This window comes from Lissotriton vulgaris, chromosome 5, assembly GCF_964263255.1.
Source record: "Lissotriton vulgaris chromosome 5, aLisVul1.2, whole genome shotgun sequence".
NCBI classification, from domain to species: domain Eukaryota; kingdom Metazoa; phylum Chordata; class Amphibia; order Caudata; family Salamandridae; genus Lissotriton; species Lissotriton vulgaris.
In genome coordinates, this window is record NC_141693.1 from 206,739,153 (window position 1) to 206,747,626 (window position 8,474).

Consider the following 8,474-nt stretch of genomic DNA (forward strand, 5'->3'; position numbering starts at 1 on the left):
CCACCACCACGTGCGTGGACTCTTTGGTTACTGCTACCAGAAGGACTGAGCGGGTGAAGAACCTGCGATGATGATGATGGGAGCACGAGTATGTCGTTAGCAATAGCTATATCAAGACTTGGCACCATATGTGAGACTTCTTAGTGGCAGAGCGGGACTGCATGATGTAGAAGATGTCCTGTCTACAAAAAGGTGAGCAATGAGGCCCAGGTGGGCATCGGGGGGAGTCGATGGGGTGCAGCACACTGGATACAAAAAAGTGACTCCGTGATTTAGGCGTAAGCAGTCCTATATAGCGTATCTTATTGCATGTATATATCTTTTTTTCCTATAGCAGGAATATTTTTATAATCGGTCAAAAATCCGGAATATAAACTATACAAAGAGTTGTTTTTAAATGCGAGAGGGAAGGTGTGTGAAAGGGCGATGTTATTCAACTCCACATTAAGATAGTAACAAATACCAATCATAACATCTTTCTTTTACTATCTTTTATTAAGCATGGGCGGAAAATCCGTTACGCTCGCGGATTTTGCGGATTTTTGGTAAATTCGCAATCCGCGAGATTCGCGAATTTCCCGCAAAATCCGCAAATCCGCGCGCTGCGGATTTTTTGCTTGTGTTCGCACTGCTCGCGGCCCGCGGTGCGGGCAGCAACAATCTCGCACTCGCGAAATTACAAAAATTACAATTGGGGAGGGGTGAAGGAAGGAAGTGGCCCAGTCTCCAACTTCCTGTTCCTGTCCAGCAAGCTCCTCCCATTGGGGTGGGGTGAAGGAAGTGCCCCAGTCTCCAACTTCCTGTTCCTGTTTCCTGGCCACTTTGGATTTGATCTTGACTGGGAAGGATTACTTTTTGTGGATGCTGCTGGATATTTGGATTTGAGGCCTTTTGCATTACTTTTGGATTCGAAATTTGATTTCACAAGTAAATTGATAAGTTGATGTTGTTTGTGGTGATTTTTGTGTGTGTTTTTTGACTTTTGGGGTGGTGTTGGGGGCTGGCTATGTTGGTGGGGGGCCATTTGGATTACTTTTGGATTCGAAATTTGATTTCAGAAGTAAGTTGATAAGTTTATTTATTTATTTTAAAAGTTTTACATAGCGCGGACAAGATCTTTGCAGATATCAGAGCGCTTTACATAGAGGGGTACATGAGGGGGCGTAATCATACAAATAAATCAGTAGATCAAAACAGTACAAATGGGTTACATAGAGGGGTATATGAGGGGGCATAGTCAGATAGATAAATCAATAAATCAAACAGTACAAATAGGTTACATAAAGGGGTATGTGATCATAGTCAGATAGATAGGTCAGTAAATCAAACAGTACAAATGGGTGACTGCAAAGCCAATCACGTTAGCAATGAGACAACTCATACAAGTAGGCAAAGGGGTCAAGCATGTAGTACAGATCGGTGTCGAGTGTTAACAGAGTTCTAGATACTGGTTCAAGTGTATTTAGCCATGAGGATAGCTTTTACTTCTTTTTTAAAGAGTGTAGTGGAAGAGATATGCCTGGTTTCTGAAGGGAGTGAGTTCCAGATCCTAGGTGCCATTCCCGAGAAGGAGCGCTTATATGTTTTTTCCTTCTGGAATCTTCGCGGTTTCAGCAGAAGATTGTTTGTGCCTCTAGTGTTTCTGGTTCCGCCAGAGATTGTCAGTTTCTGGGCGAGGTAGCCAGGTGATTTTAGGTGAACCGCCTTGTGTGTCATGCAGGCGATTTTCAGGTGTATTCTGGCTTCAAATGGCAGCCAATTCAGGGATTTCAAGTCAGGGGTAATGTGGGAGTGCTTTTTTGACCCAGTAATGAGTCTCGCTGCAGCGTTTAGGGAGGCTCTTAGTGGTGCGGTTGTGGTTAGGGGGAGTCCGCATAGGGCAGTGCTACCGTATTCAATTCGGGGGATGACTATTGCTTGTACTGCGGTTTGGAAGTCTTTGGCTGGGAGGAAGGGTTTAAGTTTCCTCAGAGTATTGATCTGGAAGTTCGCTCCCTTAGTTGCCTTGCTGATATGTTGCTGAATGTTGAGATTGGTGTCGAGTGTTATGCCTAAAGATTTTGCTGAGTCCACGATGGTGGGTTGGACATTGAGTGCAGTTAGGTGTTTAAGCCAGGTTTGGGTGGTGGAGATCTTAGCTGGAGGTGAGATCAGAAGGAACTCTGTTTTCAGGGCATTGAGTTTGAGATGATTATCGGCAAGCCAGGATTGGGTGCATCTGATCGTTGAGTTCAGGAGCAAGATGTCCTTGGGGGATTGTAATTTGAGATAAAGTTGGGTGTCATCGGCGTACATGTGAAAGTGTACATTGGATGCTTGTAGCAAGGTGGTGAGTGGTTCCATGACTAGGTTGAACAGAGTTGGGGATAAAGAGGAGGCCTGGGGGACGCCTAGCGTTACAGGTATTGGCGAGGACATAAGGTAGTTGCTCTTGAATTTCTGCGACCTGTTGTGAAGAAAGGAAGTGAACCACTTGAGAACAGTTCCAGATAAACCCATTCTTGTGTTTAGAAGTTCTAGCAGATTCTCATGTTTAACGGTGTCAAATGCTGAAGAGAGATCAAGAAGGATGAGGAGGCAAGTGTCGTTTTGGTCTAGCATTTGAAGTGCGTCGTCAATTATGTGCGTCATGGCCGTTTCTGTACTGTGTCCTGCTCGGAAGCCTGACTGGTGAGGGTTGAGGAGATCAAATTGCTCAATGTATTTAGTCAATTGTAGTTGCGTGCATTTTTCCAGTAGTTTGGCGAGGGTGGGAATATTGGTAATGGGTCGGTAGTTGTTGAGATCAGAGGGGTCGGCTGTGGGTTTCTTTAGTAGAGGTGTGTCTTGACCAACTTTGAGGGAGTCAGGGATGCTTCCTTGTTGGAGAGAGCTGTTGACAATTTTAGTCCAGAGAGGGAGTAGCAAAGGGGTAAAGTCTTTTACTGCGGAAGCAGGAAGGGGGTCCGTGAGGTGATTGGAGGGTTTCAGGGTGCTGAGCAGTTTGCCAATTTCTTCTTCCGAGTATGTGCCAAAGGTTGACCATGTAGCATCGTTTTTTGGTACAGCGGGTGCTAGGCACTGGGGTTTGGGGTGGAGGCTTGCGTCAATAAGGAGATCGCTTTTTATGTTGTCAGTTTTTTGGATAAAGAAAGCGGCGAAGTCTTCACAGGAGGGTGCTTTACTCACAGTGTTAAGTGGTTGGGGTTGTTCCTTGGATTGTGATTTGATTAGCTCAAACAGTTTTCTCAGGCGGTTTTTTGCTTGGTCGAGCTGGAGGCTGAAGAAGTCTGATTTTGTACGTTTTATTTGCCTGAAGTAGGTGTTTCTCTTTTTCTTCAGGTCTTTTAGGTGCATTGCAGAGGGAGCTGATCTCCAGATACGCTCAGCCATTCGCATGTCTCGTCTATCCTCATTGAGACTCCCGTCGTACCACGGGTTGGAAATTTTAGTAGTGACTCTTTTTAGCTGCATAGGTGCAGCCTTATTAATTATTGAGGTCATAGCGTTGAGATAGTGGTCAGTCAGGGTTTGAACGTCCGTATCGCCTGTCGGTGGAAGTAGGAGATTGCACCTGTTAGGGGGCAAAGAGCCTGGGTTGAGTTTTTTCATGTCTCTTTTCCAGACTTTCGGCTTGGAGACTTGAGCCGGGTTAACTTTAACTTTTTCATTGATGAAGAATGTGATAGTATGGTGATCTGACCAATCACAGGGTTGGATGGACTCGAGTAGGATAGAGTCCTCTTTGGAGATGATCAGGTCAAGGATAGAGCCTTTCTCATGGGTCGGGCTGTTGCATATTTGGGTGAGGTTAAGGGCGTTGAGGAAATTTTTAAGACTATTTACCACCGCGCCATTGCGATCGTTCCAGTGGAGGTTAAAGTCCCCAAGGTATATTTGGGTGAGCTGCCGCCCGGAATTGGTTGAGATCATATCCATGATTTGTTGGGAAAAGGTGAAGTTGTCCCTGGGAGGGTGGTAAATGCTGTGACGAGAACATATCGGTTTGCCCTCACTGATAATGTCGAGGCAGATGTATTCACAGGATGTTGGGGATGGTAGTGAGGCGGAGTTGGCTCTCAGAACAGAGATGTTGTTCCTGTAAATGCATGCGATTCCACCACCCAATTTGCCTGATCTGTCGAGCCTGATAATGTGGTAGTTGGGAGGAACTAGAATGTCCATTATAGGTGTCGAAGATTCAGTTAGCCAGGTTTCAGACAGGATGATTATGTCAAGGTCCCGCGATAAGAGGAGATCAGCAAAGGCGGCAGAATGTTTCGAGGCCGATCTGCAATTGAGGAGGGTGCATTTGAGACGGGGTGTGCTGGGGGTGGTGGGTGGTTCTAGAGCGAGGGGGACTCTTCTAAGGTTATTGGGGATGGAGGATCTGCTGTTTAGTGTGGGGGGTCTAAGGGGATTTGAGTGTATCGTGGGAATGGTGAGGTGTGGGGTGGTTGTGTCATTTTGGGGTGCTGGGTCATAGGAGCGGAGAAGGGTGAGTGTGTCGAAGTCAGAAGTAGGGTTGTGGGTACGACGAGGGCGGTTGTTGCGATTGCGAGCTGGGATTGAGGTCCGGTTGGGGGAGAGTTGAGTGAGAGAGTTAATTGGGAGGGCGGAGGACAAGTTGGGCTGGGAGGTGAAGTCGTGTGAGGGGTTGCAGGGACGACGAGGGGGCCGAGGGCAGTCGTTGTGACTATGAACAGGGATTGACGCCCGGTGTAGGGCGTGTTGAGTGAGGGTGTCAGCCGGAGGGGAAGTGGCCAATTTGGGCGGGTGAGTGAGGGTGTCGGCCGGAGGGGAAGTGGCCAATTTGGGCGGGGGCGTGGGGGTGGGTGAGGGGTGTATGGGGTGTGTGGAGAGTAGTTCTTTGATGATGTGTATGTCTTCTTTGATCTGGAAGAGAGTGGCCATGATGTAGTCCATCGTGGGGTAGGTGGAGGGGGTGGGGGTGGGGTTGGGGGTGGCAGTCAAAGGTGAATGACTGACCAGGGAATTCGCGTGCTGGTGGGAGAGTGGGCTGGTGTTCGAACAGAGTTGCGTTGTGTTAGTGTACCGGGAGGTGTTAGGGGGGAGAGAAGTTTTGGGCGGGAGGGGCAATGGATGAAACAAAGCCGTCTGAAACTGAACTCAGACAAAACAGAAGTCCTCATCTTAGGTACATCCCCCTCTGCTTGGGACGACTCCTGGTGGCCGGAAGCCCTCGGAAAAGCACCCATCCCGACAGACCACGCACGGAACCTTGGCGTCATCCTGGATTCTTCACTCTCAATGAACAGACAAGTCAGCGCCGTATCCTCTTCCTGCTTCAACATTCTTCGCATGCTCAGAAAAACATTCCGCTGGATCCCCTCCGAAACAAGGAAAACAGTCACCCACGCTCTGGTCACGAGCCGACTGGACTACGGAAACACCCTCTACGCAGGTACCACCGCTAAACTCCAGAAGAAACTCCAACGAATCCAAAACGCCTCAGCCAGGCTCATATTAGACATCCCACGCAACGAACACATCTCTGGTCACCTTAAAGACCTCCACTGGCTACCCGTCAATAAGAGGATCACTTTCCGACTGCTTACCCACGCACACAAATCACTCTACGACATCGGACCAGATTGCCTCAACTCTCAACTGTCCTTCTACACCCCCTCCCGCCAACTACGTTCTTCCAGCCAAGCCCTCGCCACTGTACCTCGCATCAACAAGACCACCATGGGAGGCAGATCCTTTTTATACCTGGCTGCTAAAACATGGAACTCACTCCCCGCTTACCTTCGCCTCACCCAGAACCACCTAGCGTTCAGAAAGCAGCTTAAAACGTGGATATTTTACAAATAATCCTCCTCCCCTTCCTAAGCGCCTTGAAACCCTCTGGGTATGTAGTGCGCTATACAAATTGTATGACTTGACTTGACTTGACTTGTAGGAGGTTGGTGGTATGAGTGAGGGCATTGATGGTAGGCGAGAGGGTCAAGGTGTGGGCTGGGAGACTGATAGTGGTGGTGGGGGTACAGGACGGGTAGTGGGGGCTGAGAGTAGGCGTGGAAATGAGATTGGAGGTGGTCCTGTTGATGTTGTTTGCGGTGATTTTTTGTGTGTGTTTTTCGACTTTTGGGGTGGTGTTGGGGGCTGGCTATGTTGGTGGTGGGGCCATTTTGAGGCATGGTCCTGCAGGTCCTAGCCATGTGGATGGGGTTAAGCGGCCATTTTGAAGTCAGGCAGTGTGCTTTGTGCCATAGGCCCACCCAGTCTGCTCTGATTTCATTCATTATGCCCAGGGGCCCTAGAACTCCCGCGGATTTACCGAAAATCTGCAAGTTCGCGAGCTGCGGATTTTTTTGCTTGTGTTCGCACTGCTCGCGTCCCTCGCTGCAACAATCTCGCACTCGCGAAATTGCACAAATTACAATTCTGCACATGATGAATTGAAAACCATCAGCAGGCACCATAAGGAGTCCATTTTGTGGGGGTGGGTGAAAATGGGGGTGGGTGCCCACCCCCACAAAATGGGGTGCCATAGGCCTGCACCCAGTGTGCTCTGATTTCATTCATTATGCCCAGGGGTCCCAGAATCGGTCTGTTTGCGGATTTTGCGGGTTTTTCGCCACGTTCGCGTCGTGAAGCAAGAATCTCGCACTCGCGAAATTGCAAAAATTGCAATTCTGCACCAGAAAACCACCAGCAGGCAGCATAAACCTTCTGAAACTTGATGGATGGCATTGGATTGTGGTGATTTGTGTTGTGTTTTTTGACTTTTTGGAGTAGGGGTTGGGGGCTGGCTATGTTGGTGGGGGCCATTTTGAGGCATGGTCCTGGCCATGTGGATGGGGGTCAAGCGGCCATTTTGAAGGCAGGCAGTGAGCTTTGTGCCATAGGCCTGCACCCATTTTGCCTTGCTTTCACCCATTGTGCCTAGGTTGAGTCAGTGGTACATGAAACTACAACCCTCTCTGTGGGCTCTCTTGGATCAATGTTAAATTCCGGTTTCCCAAAAATTTAGCAATTCTTATTTTTGATATTTTCATATTGTGGTGTGCACGTGTGTATTCATAAATGCCTACTTGCAAACTATTAATTGAAGCGCTACATATGCAACATATATTTAACTGATGTTCCTCTGTCTTCGTTTGCTTTTAGGTGCACAAAGTCAAGAACTCCGCATCATCGTTGAGCATCAGTGCCAGGAAGAAGTCCTGCTGCGGCCTGCTGTTCCGACATCTGAAGAAGATGGGTCCAAAAAGAGGTGGCCGTAGCTCCTCTTGCAAGAAAGATGTCTCTACTAAGGAGAAGAAGAAGCACGTGGCACCACTTACCAAGGAGACTGGTGCCTCGACCACTACATTTTTGTGGAAAAATCAAAAGTCCACCATGAGTGCTGCACAGGTAGCCACTCATCTCACAAGTACTAATGAACAACCAAAGCCGCAACAACAACTGCATGGGCTACTAGTAGAAGCACAAGTACATGCGCAAGGAGCTGGCCGAGAAGGAGAAGGCCGAGAAGGAGCTGGCCGAGAAGGAGCTGGCCGAGAAGGAGAAGGCCGAGAAGGAGCTGGCCGAGAAGGAGAAGGCCGAGAAGGAGCTGGCCGAGAAGGAGCTGTCCGAGAAGGAGCTGTCCGAGAAGGAGCTGTCCGAGAAGGAGAAGGCCGAGAAGGAGAAGGCCGAGAAGGAGATGGCCGAGAAGGAGCTGTCCGAGAAGGAGCTGTCCGAGAAGGAGAAGGCCGAGAAGGAGAAGGCCGAGAAGGAGAAGGCGGAGAAGGAGAGGTCCATGGAGAGTTGCAAGTAGAGGTCAGTGAAGAGGCCCATGTAGCGGCGCATGGAGCGGTGCAAGTGGCCACAATGGTTGTTCTTCCAGAAGTAGGGGCACAGGAGGAAATTGACTTTGGAGCCGGGGTATCATGTCAGGAAGACGGAGCCACTCCTCCTGATGATTCATTTTCTCCCAGCTCCCCAGCAAGGAAAAGATCAAGGAGGGTGTGTAGAAGTTCCTCTTCAAGCCCCGCTCCATCAGATGATCTGGATCCAGATTGGCAACTATCTCCGACGTCTGAGAGGGAGGCACACCATGAGCTGAGAAAGGTATCAAATGTTAAAAGGAAGGGCCCCGGAAAGCTCATACTTATGGATCCGAACGTCGGACTTGATGAAGTGGTGCATTCTGATGTTTATGAACAGGATGACAGCAATGACCTAGTCATCACACACGTCATTCCAGCCACACCGGCCATGCAGCAGACAGACATTTATACCCTATCCCGACGTCATGCTGAGCGTGACCCTGGCGACGTGGCACTGGTAGCACCACCAACGCAGTCAAGTAGTACAACAAGGTCAACAAAACCTACACCCCCATATTTTCTCCCCAGAGGGGACCTCCATCCAGCTCGACTCCCTCAAGTAGGGTTGCTGCAATAATTGCACAACCCAGTTGATGTCTGCAAGGCTCATCCACCACTGCTTCATCTGGCATTGGCAGTATTACCTCGTGCGGCAAA